This window comes from Carya illinoinensis, chromosome 4, assembly GCF_018687715.1.
Source record: "Carya illinoinensis cultivar Pawnee chromosome 4, C.illinoinensisPawnee_v1, whole genome shotgun sequence".
In the NCBI taxonomy this organism is placed as follows: domain Eukaryota; kingdom Viridiplantae; phylum Streptophyta; class Magnoliopsida; order Fagales; family Juglandaceae; genus Carya; species Carya illinoinensis.
In genome coordinates, this window is record NC_056755.1 from 32,217,018 (window position 1) to 32,237,856 (window position 20,839).

Sequence of the window (20,839 nt, forward strand, 5' to 3'; positions counted from 1 at the left end):
ATCACAAATAGATCACCCGCATACACCCAAACCCTTTTGTTGATTTTGAATTGACCGAATGTATCCCTCCATCTCCTCTGTTATTCAGTACATTCCTAGCCACCCCATTTCTCTCCCAACGATCCCACACTACAAAACTAGTTTCATGCCGATAATCAATACAGTTCTTACTCCCACGACCACCACGACAACGACGTCAGTGGCGGCGGCATTCATAGGTATTTCCTCTGCATTTTATTCTCTAGATTTAGGGTTTTATTCTTTCATATTTTTTGATTTTATTCTCTGCATTTTATTCTCTAGGTTTAGAGTTTTATTTTCTGCATTTTCATTTTCTTCATTCACTCATGGCATTCACGCTAGAAGTCGAAGACTGAAATGTTGTGCGGATGAAATTGGGACAATTAGAGAGAGAGAGAGAGAGAGAGAGAGAGAGAGAGAGAGGGTGTCGACAATCATTTATCCACTAAATGTGTTTGTTATTTTATTATGCTATAAATATATGTTTTTGTGTAAAAGTACTATCTAAAACATTTCATACAGTTAGAAAATGAAAAAATCAATGATCTTTTGTTTTCAGTAATTTTTTTTTTTAATTTTTGAAAAAAGAATTGGTTTTTTATTTTGGACCTTTGTGTTAAATCATCCAGAACAAATAGGTTAATCCTCTTTAATTACGTGGTTTTCCTAGTATTAATGTTTACATGTGACTTAAAAATAAAATTTCCTTAAATCCCGCAAAACCTTACATCCTTGTGAGTATGACTGGTACATCAATCTACTAAAGAACTTTATACTTATTTCCAAAAACTCCCAATAGAAATACATCTGAGGTCTAAATGGGTGGTCCCTAGGTGACAAAAATAAAAGTAACTTTATGTGCATGCCAAGGGTCCCCCAGCTGTTACTACCACTACACCAACTCATAATCCACATCAATTAATTAAAACTTACAGGAATATATATATATATACTAGTAAAGTAGCACGTGCGATGCACGTGTGCCCAGTCGATATTTTCCTTAAGTGTAACAATTTAAAAATTTTTTAATTTAGCTATAAATAGACAGAATTTCATCTATATTTTAACAACTTTTTTCCTCTTCATAATAAACATTATATACATTGTTTGCAAAATATTCATTGCTATAATACAACACTCTAATAAACATAACTACAACTATACACGAGTACCCTGTCTTTTTTAGACAATGTGTCATCAAAATTGTTAAAATATCAGTGATTGGACCCCTGTCGATATAAACTTTCTAAATATTTAAATATAATTAAAATATCTTTTAACTTTAAGTTCTTTATCTAATGATATTATTTAATCGTTACAATTTTTAAAACTTTTAAAATAAAACATAAAAAAATGGAATTTATTGCATAATTTATAATTTTTAACATAACAGTATTGAGAGTGATGAATAAAAGAAGCCGGACATGATTAAAGCCACTTTTCAGACAATGTGTCATCAAAATTGTTAAAATATCAGTGATTGGACCCCTGTCGATATAAACTTTCTATCCACCTTAGTATATTAAATTCAATATTTTTGTCTGTAAGACAAGCAATTAAAGGGCTCGACCACCAACACACCATGTGATTTACGCACATTATTGGCCCCATTCACCACCTAAAAGCTAGCCCACCAAGCCCACAAAGATAAGACCCCTCTACTTGGCGATATCTCATTGACTATTGATTTTATTAAATTATTTTTTCTTCATTCGTCGATTTTCACAAAAGACAATGTAATTCACATGCTTGGGCCCGCATTCCTTTATTTTAAAAAAATGTATTTAAAACATGGATTTATATTTGAAAGTGCCATGTATACTATTTGTTCAATTATCCAACTACGTCACCTGTGATTTTTTTCTTAAATATATCTTATTTTATAGTTTTATAAAATGTCCAAGATCGGACACTTTTTTTTAAAAATAAAATTAATTAATTAAAAAGTAATATAAGAAAGAAAAAAAATATATAATTTAATCAATAGAAGATACTATTTACTTAAAATACAAATATATATTTTATGATTGAGGATGAAATGTCAATGTTAGGTTGATGGGGTCAATTCTATGATGCCATACATCCCTGTCACGTTACTAAAGCAAATTCCATGTTTTAAATTTGAAAGTGCCACATATACTGTTTGTTCAATTATCCAACTACGTCACTTGCGATTTTTTTCTTAAGTATATCTTATTTTATAGTTTTATAAAATGTCCAAGATCGGACACTTTTTTTAAAAAAATAAAATTAATTAATTAAAAAGTAATATAAGAAAGAAAAAATATATATAATTTAATCAATAGAAGATACTGTTTACTTAAAATACAAATATATATTTTATGATTGAGGATGAAACGTCAATGTTAGGTTGATGGGGTCAATTCTATGATGCCATACATCCCTGTCACGTTACTAAAGCAAATTCATCGATCCCTGCACCACTGTCAGTTGAAATCAAGGACCTGCATGTCAACTTGCATGCGTGGGCCTACAAAATAAAATAAAAAAATTGAAATAAATTCTTATCACTAAACATGTGCTTATCTCATCGGGCAGGATGTGTTATAGCACCAAGCACCAAAGCCACCTCCGTGGATAAGGACAAAACAGTTAGTGAAGAGTGGGGTCATCTCTATGACTTTCCTCTCACTTTTATTTTATTTTATGTTTTTTTTTTCTTTAGTTCCCAGTCGTCCTCACGAAGCCGCTGGATTTGTTGGTCTTTCACGCTGGAAACAACATGGATGAGATGGAGGGTATCAGCGAGCCGTCGTGACCCACTCGTACGATACATAGAGAGGGGATGCTTTGCCTGGGCTCAGAAGACAGAAATGGAGATTCCCTTCCAGTCAGCAACGATTTGGTGCATCGTGGTTACGTCGTGCGAGTACATGGTCTCATAGAGGGCGAGAACCACCCTTTGATTACTGAAATCGGTTTCCTCCAGTTCGTCGAGTCCCTGCCAAGCATCATAAAAGATTATTCAGGAAATTTAGGAGATAATAAAGAAATTAAAATCACAGAGAGTGGAGGAATCGATTTTGGTGGAGCTGCTTCTCAGTTCTCTCGTTAGAAACCATAGAGAGAAATTAAAATCAGAGTACATGGTCTCATAGAGGGCGAGAACCACCCTTTGATTACTGAAATCGGTTTCCTCCAGTTCGTCGAGTCCCTGCCAAGCATCAGAAAAGATTATGCAGGAAATTTAGGAGATAATAAAGAAATTAAAATCACAGAGAGTGGAGGAATCGATTTTGGTGGAGCTGCTTCTCAGTTCTCTCGTTAGAAACCATCGATTTTGGCACTTCATTGCCTGTTGTTTGCAGAGGGAGTGGATCTTGAGGCTTTGGCAGAGAGCTGGGTTCGTGAGCTTCAGAGAGAGAGAGAGAGAGAGGTTCAGCAAGAAAAAAGTAGAAAGAAAAAAGTAAGCAAAAAGACATGGAGTTGAAATTACCACGATCTTCAAGCCAATCGGAGTGATATTTTCCTTCTTCTGCAAACAAAAATCACAGATCATCAAATTCATAAACAAAATAATAAATAAATTCAAAAACGGAGAGAGAGAGAATAGAGGATGGGTCTGAGTTTAGAGAGAGAACTTGGGAGGAATACGAAGACGAGAATGAAAGATTTGTGTGGTCTGAAATTCTTTTAAATGACACAATCTCACTAAAGACCAAAACAGAAATAAAAGCAAACTGTCCGTAATTTTGAAATAAAGTTAAGGGCAAAATTGGAAATAAAAATGTTAGACGAAAGTTCTGTAGCTCAAGCTATTGGCACTTATTAATATTAAGATATATATATTATTTATATCATCTCTTGCTCGGTTTTATTTCATACTTTGAACACTAGGGTAATTTATCAAGTGTCTTTATAGATTTATTTCAGTTTGATGAACTTGAACATTTCTGTCTTATCTATTAATTTCACTGTTCTCTAAGCAAGAAAATCTACTCATCAGGTCTCAAGATATCAGGTTGAGTGAATTATGAGTACATCAAGAGATCATGTTGAGATTTGGACAGTTCTAATTCTAGCATTGATGAAGTTGAGATAATTGAAGAGGATGGTGAGGTTGATGTTGACGGGAACACGACTCATTCAAAAATGAGTAACACAAAGACTATCCCAAGTGCAGGAGGATATCGCGTAATAATTAGGAATAAATTCGTAGATCGTCTCCTCATAAAAAGTTACTTAAAATCAAACTCGTTTAAAATGGTGAAAATATTCACAAAGAGAAAATAAAAATAATGATATGTGCAATAGATTGAAGAGTGCAACAAAAATGAAAAAGGGCACTAGTCATGGACTAGATTCATATTTTTAGATTTTTGAGTGTCGAATTGAAATTTAAGACTAACAAATTGAAATTAACAATCAAAGAATCAACTAAACTAAACAATCTTAATTAATCTAAAAATTAAACAATAAAACTGAAATTATTTAAGTCCTAATTAAAATTTAATCAATCTAATATGCAATGGAACTAATAGATTAATAAAATTAAGCTAAGAATTAAACTAGATTAAAAAATAATTGATAAAATACGAACTGAAAATTGAAAAACCCCAAAATCAAGATTCTAGAGTTCATCATTGTATTCAAATCACAAATTTTTAAAATTAATCCATAGCAATTGTAATCACTATTAAATGAAACTTAAAGAAGTGAGAAAAATAAATAACATGAAATAAATAAACAGCAAATAAATTATCCAAACTTCTAAGCCAAAAATTTTAAAAATATTTCATAAACTTAAAACTGAAATAAAATAAAAAGTAGGGAGTGAAAAAGATCAAGCCAATCGAATGAAGATGAAGATTGAAATTAGTGGAGGACGCTGGACTGTAGCAACAATTGGACCCCTCAAGGAGCTATTCAACGTGTTGCGACGTGAATGAATACTAGAGAGGAAAGATCAGGCTTGAAATATGCTCCCTTGAAGAAATTAAGTGTGCGGCCTGCTATCTCTCTAGAGTAGAAAAAATAAGTGTGCGGCGTTCTATTTTACTAAACCAAAAAATAAAAAAAATCTATCCCGCGGTGCTCAATGAAAAGAAATATATATGCAGGTCAAAAGTCCATCCAGCATTCAATTCATATTCCGTGCGGCGTGCTTGTACCCCCATTACATAAAGTTGTTGCCGTGCGTGAATCAAATGCCCAAGGAATTAAATTGTATACAGCTTCTCAGGTTAAGGTCAAAATAATATGTTTTGCCTTTTTACCCATGCAACTTGACTTTTCAAAGTGGAAATATGTCTTCAAAGTTTCAAGTCAAAAGTTGTCGTGTAAGAATTGAAGTCCCATAGAAAAAGTTCATCAAAACCACTACTAATTGATATGCGGCACTCAATGAATCTCTTTCCAACTCCATGAAGACCAAGTCAAAGTCTCATTTTCATTTATTAGCCTATATAAAAAAATTAGAAATTAAATAAAAATAAAAAATAGAATATCAAAAATATGTTATGCATGTAAAGAAATATTGTCCAATTTAAATCACAAGTTATAAAATTAAGCATAAATTCATACTATTAATCAATTTAAATCACAACTTGGATTTATGCATCTTAATCATTTTTTCATCTAAAACCAATAATAATGAAATGAAAGAATTAAAATATATTGGTTCTAAATGTATAAAAAATATGAAATATTTCAGCTCAATCAGAACATACCCGAGGAAGGCCATACAATGTTATCTTCATATGTGGAGCTGTATGTGGAGCTAGAGTTTGATGACGTAGAAGATGCACTTAGTTGCTATAAAGCCTTCTCCAAACGAACTGGTTTTAGCATTCGAATAAATCATACTCGGTTGTCAAGCATAGACAAATCATTAATTGGTGTAGATTATGTTTGTTCGAGAGAAGGGTTCCGTCGGTATAATCTTAAACTTAAAGAGAGAGCAAGACCCGAAGCTTTGGAAACAAAGTGTGGGTGTAAGACGGTGATGGCAATAAAGAAGAATAGAAGCAAATGGGTTATGTCCAAGTTTGTAATCTAACATAATCATGAGTTGTTGACACCTCGGAATACAAGTTTGATTCGTGGGCATAGACGGGTGACTCCGGCTCAAAAAAATTTAATAGACACCCTAAATGAGTTGAGGATACCAACACAGAAAATAATGTCTGTTTTGAGTAAGAAACACGGTGGTGATTATAATATTGGTTGCATTCTTAAGGACATTCAGAATTATTTGGATAATGGAAGGAAGCAACTTCTTGAAGAGGGAGGCGCACAAAAGTTATATAAGTACTTTTTGAAAAATGAACGTAATAATTTAAACTCTGTATACTCGATCCAAGTTGATGGATATGGGTCGATGGGAAATTGCTTCTAGCCAGATGGTAGATCATGAGCTGCATATCAGTATTTTGGACATGTTGGTACATTTGACGCTGCGTACCTAAAAAATTAGCGCAAGATGCCCTTTCTCTCCTTCATTGGAGTTAACCATCATCATCAATATGTAATGTTTGGATGTGCATTATTGATAAATGAGACAGCCGAGTCTTATACATGGTTTTTGAAAACTTGGTTAGAAGCAATGCTTGGTTGTACTCCCTCTACAATAATAACTAATGATGACAAGTCAATGACTAAGGCCATCATAGAGTTATTGCCCAATACAACTCACAAATTGTACTTATGGCATCTCCTACAAAAAGTACCTAAACATCTAGCTCATATTTATAAAAAATATCCACAATTTAAATATGATTTTAACCATTATATTCATGATACAATAAATATTAAGGAGTTTGAGTTAGAGTGGATTGAAATGTTATTGAAGTACAAGTTGGAAGAAAACAGTTGGTTACAAATTATTTATGTGAAGAGAAAAAAGTGGATGCCTGCTTACTTGAGATTTATATTTTGTGCTGGAATATCCACAACTCAACGAAATGAGAGTATGAACAAGTTTTGTAAAGACTATGTTCATTCAAGTATGATAATAAGTGAATTCATCCATCAATATGAAAAAGCTTTGAATGCCCGTTATCTAAGTGAGAAACTGAAAGATGTGAAGACAAAAACATCGGGACCAATTATGAAAATTTGTCTAAGTATTGAAGAGGCCGTGACTAACCTCTATACAAGAAAATCTTTTTTTATCTTTCAAGAAGAGTTATTTAGTAGCCAACGGTTCAAGTCACACAAAATACGTGAGGAAGATGGAAGGAAAATTTATTTGGTGGCCATTCTTGGAAGAGAGAAGCCGGCATATGAAGTAACACTGGAGAATGATAGAAATGTTGTGTTTTGCACATATCTTAAGTTTGAATTTATTGAATTTCTATGCTGGCACATCCTACACGTTTTGACAGAAAAAATTATTTGGATTGTGTATTGCAATCATATGTGTTAGAGAGGTGGATTGTCAATACAAAGAGGCACATGATACAAGGGATATGTGTCGATGAGGGTCCATTGAAGATAATCCCAACTGCCTTTGATAAGAAATATCATTTGATTAGACAATTTTATATAGTTGCTGAGACGAGGTCATTATCTATTAAGAAATATGAACATGTTTCATGGGAAGTAGAGACTATTCATCAAGAGCTTCTCTTGATGAGTGATGATGATAGTGGTGGTGGTAACATGGAGGGATATGAGGTCCAGCGACAAATAGTCTCAAACTTTTTATTACAAGATCTCCCAATCATTGTTTTTAAAGAATCCAAATGAAAATGTGCCAACAAATAAGTGATGATGCAGCATTTGTAAACAAGAAGGGTATGTTAGAATGAAATGTCCATCATAGAGGTAATTGCAATGATTTCATTATGTTTTTAATTATATCGTATGTTCCTTGTGTGAAACTTTTAACTTGATAATTTTTTATTTATTTATTTATAGTGGTATAGTCGAATCAAGTTCAACTACATTACCTCCACACCCGACCACTACATTATGGAGGGAAACATTCGGTCGATTGGGAGTCAACAGAGAGGTTTAGGTATATGCAAGTCTATTTGTGATTTTCATGAAGTGTCTACATGGCACGTGATTATTGGCCTACTGTAAAAATGTGTTTCATAGCCGACCAGCCCGAAGCTTTTCTCTTTTGGATAATGTTTAGATGTTGGTCATATTAAGAACGATGTTCATGGTTTGAGGTAAAGAATGATGCTACTAACTTTATTAAGAATGATCTCTATAGCCAATCAGTTGATGACATATCAGGAAATGATGATATACTAATTGGTAGTTAAAAAAAATCGTGCTTAACAATATTTCTTCTGAAGACTACTAATTGGTAGGAGAAAATCGTTTGTTTTCTCAAGAGTTTCTACGGGGAGTGTGTTTCACATATAAACCAAACTTACAAAAAAATAGTTTTATAATATAACATATTACATCAAATTATATCACTTTATAAAATATTATTTTAGATCAGCAATGTAGTCTTAAAGATATATTATGCAAAAAAATTTAAGAATTGACATGTTTTGATATGATGCATTAGATTTATATTATAATAAAAGTAACTTTACAACTTGACTGCTACATCAAAGCATGTCAGATTTTTAATTTATTTTGTGAGATTTGTTTACTAAAACATTTCTCAATTTCTTATAGTTCTTTTGTAGATATTATTATGATATCTTGTAGGTTAAAAATATTGTTTAAATGAATCTATGATCACAGATGTAAATGATGAATGATAATATAAATGGACAAATGAGTAAAATATAAGTTAACAATATTCAAGAATAATCGCATGCATTTTATAAAAAAGTGGATCCCACGATGAAAAGTATGAAAAACTCACCTTTTTTGTGGGGTTGACTTTTGTTTTTATAAAAGATAGCTTACGCGAGACTTTTATATTTGATACTTGTCCCTAATATTATATATTGATTAATAATTAGAACTTATTCCTATAGAGGGATTGTTTAATAAACAAACCAAATTTTTGTTAAACAAAAATCTAAGCTCGTTTATTAATCTTGTCAAACTCATATAAACTTAGATTAATTCGTAAACTTGTAGACTTGTCTATTATATTATTTTTCACTTTTGAAAAAGATATGAGAAGATCATGTTCTTCATGCAATGAGAGGAGTTTAAATCCTTATCAATGCAACTCTTGACATAAGTATGCATGAAATTACATACGAACTATATAAAGATATTTATACGGTTAAAACAAATCTACTTATGACTAAAGTCATAATCTAACGTATGATTTATTAGAAGTATGATATTTTTAATATATCTTCTATATATAAAAAGTGTGTATGAAACGGAAAATCTTGTTTTTCCGTTAAAGTTAACACCGTTTGTTTTAACGGTTTGGCACATAAAATGAAGACATAAATATTGAGAGAAATAACATTCAATGTTGTTATATGATTTATTAATCTCAATAATTATAATACTTAATAGTTTATATAATAATAAGTAATTAAAGATTAGTTATTATATTTTTCTCTTTCTCCTTAACATATACACGTGTATTAGGTGCATAAGACGTGAATTCCTAAGTATAATATATATATATATATTATACGTTTCATTAACTCAGATTATTGAGTATTCCAAATTTAAAAATCTCATATAATATATAATACAAGTGTGTTTAATCAAGTGTTTTATTTTTCTCCATGGTAGTAGGACGTAGCTTCCGCTAAGTCATATTCCATACGTAGGCTTGCTATGATAGGCACGTGACAAAGACCGTGATCCTTGAGCTAATCAAGAAAGAGTAAATTCGGCCAACAATTTCAAAATATATTTTATGATTTATATATATGTTATATATAGAAAATATTATACCACAAATTTTATAAAAAGATTATGTTTTAACTTTGTGTTGTCCCTGATCGACTCAACCAACAGCAAAATAAGAATTTTAATATTGTCTCTATTGATTGTCTACAGGATGACATAAATTGTTGAATTATAATACAAACATCAAACGACACATATTTTGAACTACCGTTTGTGTTAGACTTTTATTAAATTTTTTACATACATCTTTGCTAAAATTATAGATGTTATAAACATGTATTGGATTATATGATATTTTGAACTAATTTTTTTATTTTCTCCAATATGTCTTAAATTATTAAGTGACATCAATAATTTTTATAAAATATATATTATTTTTTACAAATAATCATTTCATAAAATTAGACAAACGTGCTTTGCACGTTACTCCCACCTAGTATATATATATATATGAAAAAAAAACCTATTTATCATCATTTAATTATTATCATTCTCTCAACATCTTTAGCTTATTACAAAAAATGATAAGGAAAAAAAAAACAAAATAAAATGACATTATAACATTCATAATTAAATACGTAATTAAAAAAAAAAAGAGCAAATGTACTATAATGTATACACTAATAAAACTAATTTGAATTAAATATGAATAAATTAATCAAATAGTTTGTGAATCATTTTGAACTTCTTAAAAAAATAATCTAATAAAAAATTGATGACGAACACAAATTTAACTGGTTTTATATAAAAAGAATAAAAGAATAAAACTTGAACTTTGAAATAGCTTCGACATAATTTTTACTCCATTATTTTCACAACTCATCTACGTGAACCCTTTATATAATAGTAGATTAAGAAAAATATATTTTTTTTTATAAAAAATTAAATATACTACATTTTTGTAACACTTTTAATAAAAAAATAATATTACTCATTATTCTAATTCTCGTCATTTTCTCATCATCCTATGATGTGTCATTAGATGATTTATGACTATTTACTATTTATTATGTATTTATTATGTCGAGGTGATATTTATCCATCTGCGTGCTTTTAAATTTCTTTCTAGAAAATTAGAAAGGATACAAAATGATGAAAAATGCTACATTCATAAATAATTATTTATTACATGTATTATAGTATAATACGCGCGGATAGTGTTATTCTCATCCTATTATAGAATATCATATCATTTGAGCAATGTTAGAGACAAACTCTAAAATGAACAAGTTTTATGCAAATCTTTAGTAAAAAAGGATAAACTTCACTAAAAACAAAATATTCATTTTTTCATGATAGAATTCATTTTTGTACGAAATTTTTACAATTTGGACTTACACATATCATTATTACAGTTTGAACAATGGAATCCTCAAATAGCTGTGGAGCAGATCACCCCCAAGAACCAAAATTAATTCAATTTTCGAACACCCAATGGCCCAAAACACAAAACCCACAAGCATTCTAGATTCTCTGGACGAAGAGATTATCAGAATCATAGCACCAGTCTCAATCTGCATGTTTATGGTGTCATTTTGATTATCTTTGTCCTCGATTCAACTTCTTCATCTACCACTTCAACATCGGTCAACTCCATAGTTGACCGATGTTGAAGTAGTAGGTTCCCTTTTGAACTCCCTTCATGTGTTTGTGGTTGTTGTCACATTTATTTTGATGCTCCTTTTCTACCTCAGATGCACTAATTCTTGAAACTCTTCATGGGTTTTTCTACTTTTGTTGTTTCGGAATTCATGCATGGGTGGTGAAATTTATCATGAATGACAAAACTCCCATGATTATTGCTGCCCATCCTTGACCAAAGCCTGAAATGGACGATGCATGTTAATCCAAAACTATTGCAAACTAAACAAAGAACAAAAAACAAAAAACTCTTGACAAAATCTCAACTAGTCTCTTCTTCCCCGCAAACGAGCATTTCAGTCAAAAGAAAAATAGACAAAAAGAAAAAAAGACAAAATCTATATGAGGTGGGAGTGTGAGAGAGTGGACAGTTACTGATATGTAGCAAAAAGCTTAACTCCAAACCATTATTTTCATTGTTAATGATGCTTGTGGATGTCAATCGATGTTGGGAATTGTCTGTGTTTGGTCGTCAGAGATACGGTGCCAAAATTCTCTCACACTTACATCCTTAGCAGAAAGAATTTTGGATAATGTTTAGATTTTGGTCGTATTGTGACGCCCCCAAATCCCCACGCCCGAACACGGGGAAATTGAGGCGTCCGGATGGTGACAACCCGGGTCACCATCCCATCGACGGGTGCCGAGTGTGTGCAAGGCAACAGATGTGTACAGAAAAACACGCAGCGGATAACGAAAGTCATAACTAAGTACCAGAATTTTCTTAACGTAATACAAGCTGTTTAAAACGTACATAGATAAAATATTACAAAACACAAATACAGTTTTAAACAAATATAAAAGATAGCATCAGCAACCCGGCGGAGCCGCATCCTCGGGCTTAGCCTCCTCCTCTTCGTCCTCTAACTCTGCACCAAAAGCTACGGAACCACGAATGGTACCGCAGGTAAGTAAAACCCAAACACTACTAGATAAAAACACATAAAACTCAAACAAGATGCATGAACCATGCCCAATGCACAAAGCCCATAAAACCCAAGTTTCCACACACGCCAAAAACTCATTTGGCCCAAAAGCATATCCTTTCTGAAAAACACGCCAAAAGTCACATTTGGCCGCCAAAAGTCCATTTGGCCCAATATCTCGCCAGAAGTCCATCCGGCCCAATATCTCGCCAGAAGTCCATCTGGCCCACGCCAAAAGTCCCATTCGGCCTCATAAACCATTATCCAATTTTAACCGTATGCACCATGACCTCCCCTAGGGGTCATCCGCACACCCTAGCTCCAGTGTCACACCGTAGAGTACCACCACGCATGTGACACCTAACGAGCGATGCCCAGTTCCGCGCCTCCCGCGCGTGCGTAGCCAAGCATCCTCTAGCCCTCGCCAGCGAAGGGCCACGGAATCGGTGAGTAGGGCGATGCCCGGTTCCACGCCCGGCACGTTCCTAGCCAAGCATCCCCTAGCCCCGCTCCCGTCATCTCTCTCGACAACTCAGGGGACATCACTCAGTTTATTCCGCTCCCGAGTGACCAGAGGAGCTCCACCGAGATAATAACCCATCCCGGCTTGGGCTCGTGATACACACGCACCCGCAACACACTTACGCCAAAACACCGGCTTTTCACATAAATCCCCAAACACCCGTGCATGCACCATGTAATGCCATAACAATGCATAATAAAATAATCAAACAACATAAAACAAATAAACAGGCAACTCCGTCCTCCATCCATCCGACCCCCAAAACTCCTCGGACTCAGTCCGGAATCAACAACCAACAACAATAAATAATTGAATGAGCAATATATATTAAAATCTGAAAATAGGGTTTGGAAAATACTTACAGCGCTATACGGCAATTTTAGAAAACAAGCGGCGTTGCAAACGGCGGAGGAAAAGCAACGTAACAGTGTAATTTACACTGTTGCCGTGGGTAATAAATTACCCACTTTTGAACGGAGACAAACTAGGACACGAGATTGATAGGGTATGGTCTAGGGATGGTTGTGAAGCTATTGGAAGTGACGAACGGCCGTGGGTGGCGGCGGAATGGCTGGAAATGGCCGGATTACCCAAAACGGAAACTAAGCTCGTAGGAGCTGTTCCGGTGGTCGTTGGAGGCCGGAAATGGGTGGGTTAGGACGGCAAGGAGTCGGTGATGAAGTGGTGAAGAAATGGTGGCCGGAGGTGGAGCGACGGCGGCAGATCGGAGGAAAAACCGTGGAGGCTTTGGAGGGCTTTTCCGGCCAAACGGCCGGCCGGTTGGGGGTGAGTTTGGGTGGGGTGGTGCACCGGAGGGAGAGGAAGAGAATGGGACCGGTGGGAGGCCGAACGGTGGCCGGACGGCGGCGGTAGGGTAGAGAGAAGGTGACGCCGGCGTGGGGGAGAGGGAGGAGAGAGAGAGAGCACGGGGGGGGGTTCGGTCGAGCGGGAGAAGAAAGAAAGAAAGAAAGAAAAAAAAAAGAAGAAAAAGAAAAGAAAGGGAAAAAGAAAAAGGAAAAAGAGAAAAAAGGAAAAAGGATGTGAAAAGAGATGAGGTCCAGTCCTCACTCCGGGAAAACGAAACAAACCGCCAAAAAGATTAAAACCACAAAACAACTAAAAGAAATAAAACACAACCTCAAATAAATTAAATTAAATTAAAACCCAATTTTTAAAACGCAAATAAATTAAAATAAAATAACTGATATATTAATTAAAATAAAAACAATCCTTCAGTGATAATACACGTAAAAGCGGGTCATCACATCCTTCCCCCCTTAAAAACAAATTTCGTCCTCGAAATTTGCAAGATCAACCATCAGCGCCAAACAGATACAACATACAACTCCGAACATATTTGAGAGATACATATCATCGACAACTCCCAACAAATCCAATGGTTATTAACTTCACACCATAAATTGCTAATATCGTCGACGCCTCTGCTTTACCTTCCGAATTTTCATCCTATTCCAACCTTGGTAACCTAATAGCCACCTCCAAAATTAACCATCAATAAACCAAATTGTACGACCAAAAGATTAATCTCCCATTAAAACTTCGAATCACTACTAAATCCTCAACATCAACACAAAATTTGAACTCCTAAGAATCTCCAAAAATCACGCTTTCGCGCACACTCTGATAACTCACCAAAATACATAAAGGCTATATCCTCAAAATTAATATCATGAAGTATAAGCTCAAGCCACACCTAATCATAATAAAACCTTTATCACTTTTCCATAGAAAATCATATACCTCCAAAAACCTCAAATCTCCACTCATTCCTCAGTTGGCCATTGCTGCCCCAATCGAAAACCAACATTCCGCAAAATACATCCATTGATTGATGACAGAACCAGTACTAATCAACCTCCAGGCCCCAATTTGAAAACATATAACATCATCCTCAAAATACACCTGTCTCTTCTAAAGATAAGGAACATCTCCAAAAGGCCCAAGTCCTTCCCCGCCAACCAACAAGGGCGCCCATAACCTCTGTCCGATATCCCACACTTCAAGCTCATAACCTATATTTTGAATAATATCTAATCTTGCAATAACTAGCTCACTATAAACTCCCATTGACTTCACCTAAACATAATCAAAACGCTCTTGGTAACTCACCCACCTACTTATACCCTCAAAAACTTTAGTTTTAGCACAACTAATTCCTTCAATAGCACTTCACAAATAAATCTCAAGACAGGCCATACTGTTTAAATCTTCAATCCATCAAAACTATTAAACAACACTCATGAATCCTAATGTTTTATTACTTCATACATATGATCATGCTACCCACCTTTGATGCATAGGTTTCAACTTCCACGATTCATTACTTCATACTCCACACATGGTGACCTAACGACCTCCTTTCAAGCTATATAACCATATCCCCAATCCTCCCAACTAGATACTTGATCTCCAAAGAAAAGTATAGCCTCACCAATTTAAATTCCTGTGTGACCTCAAGTCACAATTAATTCTTGAAGATAGACTCAACCATTAATGCCAACCATCACTCCAATTGGTAACCCACTTCAATTGTATATTCCATTCAACTTACCAAACAACTCAAAGCCAAAAAGAGACTAGGATTTGTACTCTCCGAAATCCATACACCCTCACCACCACTATAAATGGATCTCATGTACCCCTTAGCTAAGATCAATAATCATTCTAACGTATAAGTGATCCATCACTTCCATTTCCAACCTCCGTACCTTATCCTCAAAATAAACAAAATTCATTTTCTAAAACCTGCATCATCTATTATCCTCACTCGATATGAATTAATCCTAAAACCTATCACTATAACCTCGAGCTATAACAATTATTGCCAACCAACATACCATTGAGTAACACGTTTCGACTGAACACCCCAATCTATTCACCACTATCACGTGTCGATCTCATACGTCCTTAGCCGAAACTAATAGTCATTCCAACACACAAATAGTCTATTACCACTATTTCCATCATCTCGACTTATATCCGCAAATCAACATGAATCATTCCTATATTTGCTTAACTTATACCCTTAACATTAGCAAATAGCTACCGCTTAAAACTTTATACTGAAAATGACCTTAAACCTACTAATAATCCGTTCCTAAAAGTCTCCAGAACATGAGGTCTCAACTTCAGTCAAATTCAATACCAACAATTAAACTATTGCTTCCAAAACCTCGATGGATCTATTTCTTCTGAACCGATAAAAATCATTTCCTAAAATCTACTATTACAACCTCGAGTTAACAATAATCATTTTCTAAACTAGCTCGATATCTTCAATCCTCAAAGAAAAACACTAATTGGATCATTACTTCCAATCCTCAAAGGAATCCACTCTAGAAAAACTTTCATATCAACAACTCAACTCGAATCAACCTCATTTTTAATGATTACAAACTAATCACTCACTAGAGTAGATCAAGCTACAGCACTAAGTCTGTAAAACTAAGAACTCAATTCTCATCATAAATCAGTCCTTCGACTCTGCAATTCTGAAACCTTTAATCAAATAAGAATCATCTTCCGGGACTTCTAAGATCAAGGAACTTACATCCCATAATAGAACAATTGACTCCCAAATCCTTCAAATTCTAAAACATTAATAGATAATATATCATTTTCTGAAATTCTCAAGATTGGTGGTTTTAATCCAAATCATTCACCTTAAAAGCTTGTAAAATCTAAAGCCCCAATTGCCACCAAATTACTCATCCGAATCACGAAATTTACCACTCGAAGTTTAATTATTCCCCCCAAAGCTTGTCGAAATTAATACCTTAATTACCATAAACTTATATTCCTAAAATCTATAAGGCCCCAAACTTTAAAACTTTGCTGAAATTTCATAAAATCTAACATCGAAATTTGTTGAACTTACAACCTACTACGTTATAGACCACTTCATAAACCCCACGGAACCAAAGAACTCAATTATTCTACTTCCCTAAAAGATCACCCAGATCATGCCATTCTCTCCAAGCCTCGATAATAAAACAAACCACACAAGGCGTTCATCACTAAAGATTAGATTAGACCCCTACCTGCCATGACTCCAACATTCTGAGTCTCCGTAACCTCACCTCCAACGGTACCAGGAGTCACTACGTACATTCGAGCCCGAACTAAAAACCTCTAGTTAGTTCTATCACTGCGACGAGCTCCACGGCTTCCTTGAACTCTAATGGGGCGCTCACCCACATGGGCTCTATTACAAACTCCGCAAATTGGCACTCGTCCTTCCATACGGACACTTGAGGACGCTTGAGGTCGAGTTCCGGTCCGCTGAACAAACTTCTAAGGCAAACCCGAGCTACTTCCTTCACCAGAAAAACTTCGCCTCTTATGTCCTGGAGGGGAGCCCATACTCAAGTTATGCTCTCGCTCCACAAGAGTGGTCACATCCACTAAATCCTAAAAGGTGGATATCCGGTGGCTGACCACAATTTTGCATATATCTGGTTGCAAGCCTTAAAAAAAAACTCCCTTAAACATATCCTTAAAGTTCGTTGAACCTACACTCTCCTACCCTATAGCCTCGCTACATAAATTCTACAAAGCCTTGACCTCAATCATCTTAAGCAACTTAAAGCTAATTCCTCTCCTCATTGCTACGTGAGTTCCCACCTTACAAAGATTGCCTAAACTATGACATTCCCTTCAGACCTCAACATCATACAAGCAAACCACATCGCAAAAAAAATTCAAACCTACAACACTAAAAGTTCCTGCCTAATAATAGTATCCTTGATTATACCGCCTTCCAGCCACAACACCACCTTTGACCCCCTTTAAGAAAACAAAAACAGATAAAACCAACAACATAAAACCAAAAACCAAAACCAACACCATATAGCCAGAAACAAAAGAAACCAGCATGCAATAACATAACTAAATAAATAAAAACAAGCAAACAAGCTCAAATCAATAAACCAAATAAAACATGTTAAATAGCAACTTTACTTAAAATAAATTTTAAAACACAACTTTAAAAACATTCTGGTACTCCCTGCGGGACATGTGGTTTTACCCAGAGCCAAACCGCTCTGATACCACCTGTGACGCCCCCAAATCCCCACGCCCGAACACGGGGAAATTGAGGCGTCCGGATGGTGACAACCCGGGTCACCATCCCATCGACGGGTGCCGAGTGTGTGCAAGGCAACAGATGTGTACAGAGAAACACGCAGCGAATAACGAAAGTCATAACTAAGTACCAGAATTTTCTTAACGTAATACAAGCTGTTTAAAACGTACATAGATAAAATATTACAAAACACAAATACAGTTTTAAACAAATATAAAAGATAGCATCAACAACCCGGCGGAGCCGCATCCTCGGGCTCAGCCTCCTCCCCTTCGTCCTCTAACTCTGCACCAAAAGCTACGGAACCACGAATGGTACCGCAGGTAAGTAAAACCCAAACACTACCAGATAAAAACACATAAAACTCAAACAAGATGCATGAACCATGCCCAATGCACAAAGCCCATAAAACCCAAGTTTCCACACACGCCAAAAACTCATTTGGCCCAAAAGCATATCCTTTCTGAAAAACACGCCAAAAGTCCATTTGGCCCAATATCTCGCCAGAAGTCCATCCGGCCCAATATCTCGCCAGAAGTCCATCTGGCCCACGCCAAAAGTCCCATTCGGCCTCATAAACCATTATCCAATTTTAACCGTATGCACCATGACCTCCCCTAGGGTTCATCCGCACACCCTAGCTCCAGTGTCACACCGTAGAGTACCACCACGCATGTGACACCTAACGAGCGATGCCCAGTTCCGCGCCTCCCGCGCGTGCGTAGCCAAGCATTCTCTAGCCCTCGCCAGCGAAGGGCCACGGAGTCGGTGAGTAGGGCGATGCCCGGTTCCACGCCCGGCGCGTTCGTAGCCAAGCATCCCCTAGCCCCGCTCCCGTCATCTCTCTCGATAACTCAGGGGACATCACTCAGTTTATTCCGCTCCCAAGTGACCAGAGGAGCTCCACCGAGATAATAACCCATCCCGGCTTGGGCTCGTGATACACACGCACCCGCAACACACTTACGCCAAAACACCGGCTTTTCACATAAATCCCCAAACACCCGTGCATGCACCATGTAATGCCATAACAATGCATAATAAAATAATCAAACAACATAAAACAAATAAACAGGTAACTCCGTCCTCCATCCATCCAACCCCCGAAACTCCTCGGACTCAGTCCGGAATCAACAACCAACAACAATAAATAATTGAATGAGCAATATATATTAAAATCTGAAAATAGGGTTTGGAAAATACTTACAGCGCTATACGGCAATTTTAGAAAACAAGCGGCGTTGCAAACGGCGGAGGAAAAGCAACGTAACAGTGTAATTTACACTGTTGTCGTGGGTAATAAATTACCCACTTTTGAACGGAGACAAACTAGGACACAAGATTGATAGGGTATGGTCTAGGGATGGTTGTGAAGCTATTGGAAGTGACGAACGACCGTGGGTGGCGGCGGAATGGCCGAATTACCCAAAACGGAAACTAAGCTCGTAGGAGCTGTTCCGGTGGTCGTTGGAGGCCGGAAATGGGTGGGTTAGGACGGCAAGGAGTCGGTGATGAAGTGGTGAAGAAATGGTGGCCGGAGGTGGAGCGACGGCGGCGGATCGGAGGAAAAACCGTGGAGGCTTTGGAGGGCTTTTCCGGCCAAACGGCCGGCCGGTTGGGGGTGAGTTTGGGTGGGGTGGTGCACCGGAGGGAGAGGAAGAGAATGGGACCGGTGGGAGGCCGAACGGTGGCCGGACGGCGGCGGTAGGGTAGAGAGAAGGTGACGCCGGCGTGGGGGAGAGGGAGGAGAGAGAGAGAGAGCACGGGGGGGGTTCGGTCGAGCGGGAGAAGAAAGAAAGAAAGAAAAAAAAAAAAGAAAAAGAAGAAAAAGAAAAGAAAGGGAAAAAGAAAAAGGAAAAAGAGAAAAAAGGAAAAATGATGTGAAAAGAGATGAGGTCCAGTCCTCACTCCGGGAAAACGAAACAAACCGCCAAAAAGATTAAAACCACAAAACAACTAAAAGAAATAAAACACAACCTCAAATAAATTAAATTAAATTAAAACCCAATTTTTAAAACGCAAATAAATTAAAATAAAATAACTGATATATTAATTAAAATAAAAACAATCCTTCAGTGATAATACACGTAAAAGCGGGTCATCACACGTATTAAGAACGATGTTCATGGTTTGAGGTAAAGAATGATGCTACTAGCTTTATTAAAAATCTTATAGCCAATCATTTGATGACACATAAGAGATAATAAAATAATAGTTAAAAAGGATTTTCATATAGAGACTACTAATTGGTAAGAGAAGATCATTCATTTTCTCAAGAACGGGGAGTGTGTTTCACATATTAACCATAATCACACGTACAATAAAATAGATTTATAATATATTGTATCACGACAAATTACATCACTTCATAAAATATCTTTTTAAATAAGTGCTAAAGTCTCAAAGATATATTATACAAATAAACTTAAGAATTGACAAATTTTGATACAATGCGTTAGATTTATGTTATAATAAAAGTAATTTTATAATTTGACATGTCACATCAACGCACGTCAGTTTTTTAATTTATTTTTGTAAGATTTTTTTTTTTTTTGCTAAAAAATTTCTCAAATTTTTATAGTTCTTTTGTAGGTATTATTATGATATCATGTAGGTTAAAAATATTGTTTAAATGAATCTATGATCACGGATGTAAATGATGAATGATAATATGTATGGATAAATGAGTAAAATATAAGTTAATGATATTCAAGAATAATTGCAACAATTTTATAAAAAAGTGGATCTCACTATGAAAAGTATGAAAAACTCACCTTTTTTTTAGGGTCTACTTTTTTATAAAAGACAAATTGTGCAAGACTTGTGTATTTGAAACTTATCCCTAACATTACTCATTGATTAATA

The 20,839-nt window shown here is 35.5% G+C and overlaps 1 long non-coding RNA gene across 1 annotated transcript; it reads right to left on the reverse strand.

Annotated features, from left to right (window-relative positions):
* Positions 1-3,106: 3,106 nt before the first annotated feature.
* Positions 3,107-3,765, reverse strand: LOC122307860. Its single transcript, XR_006241844.1, has 2 exons — positions 3,479-3,765; positions 3,107-3,394 (listed from the first exon to the last, which is right to left on the reverse strand). It is a non-coding gene; the product is annotated as an uncharacterized LOC122307860 (long non-coding RNA).
* Positions 3,766-20,839: the final 17,074 nt, after the last annotated feature.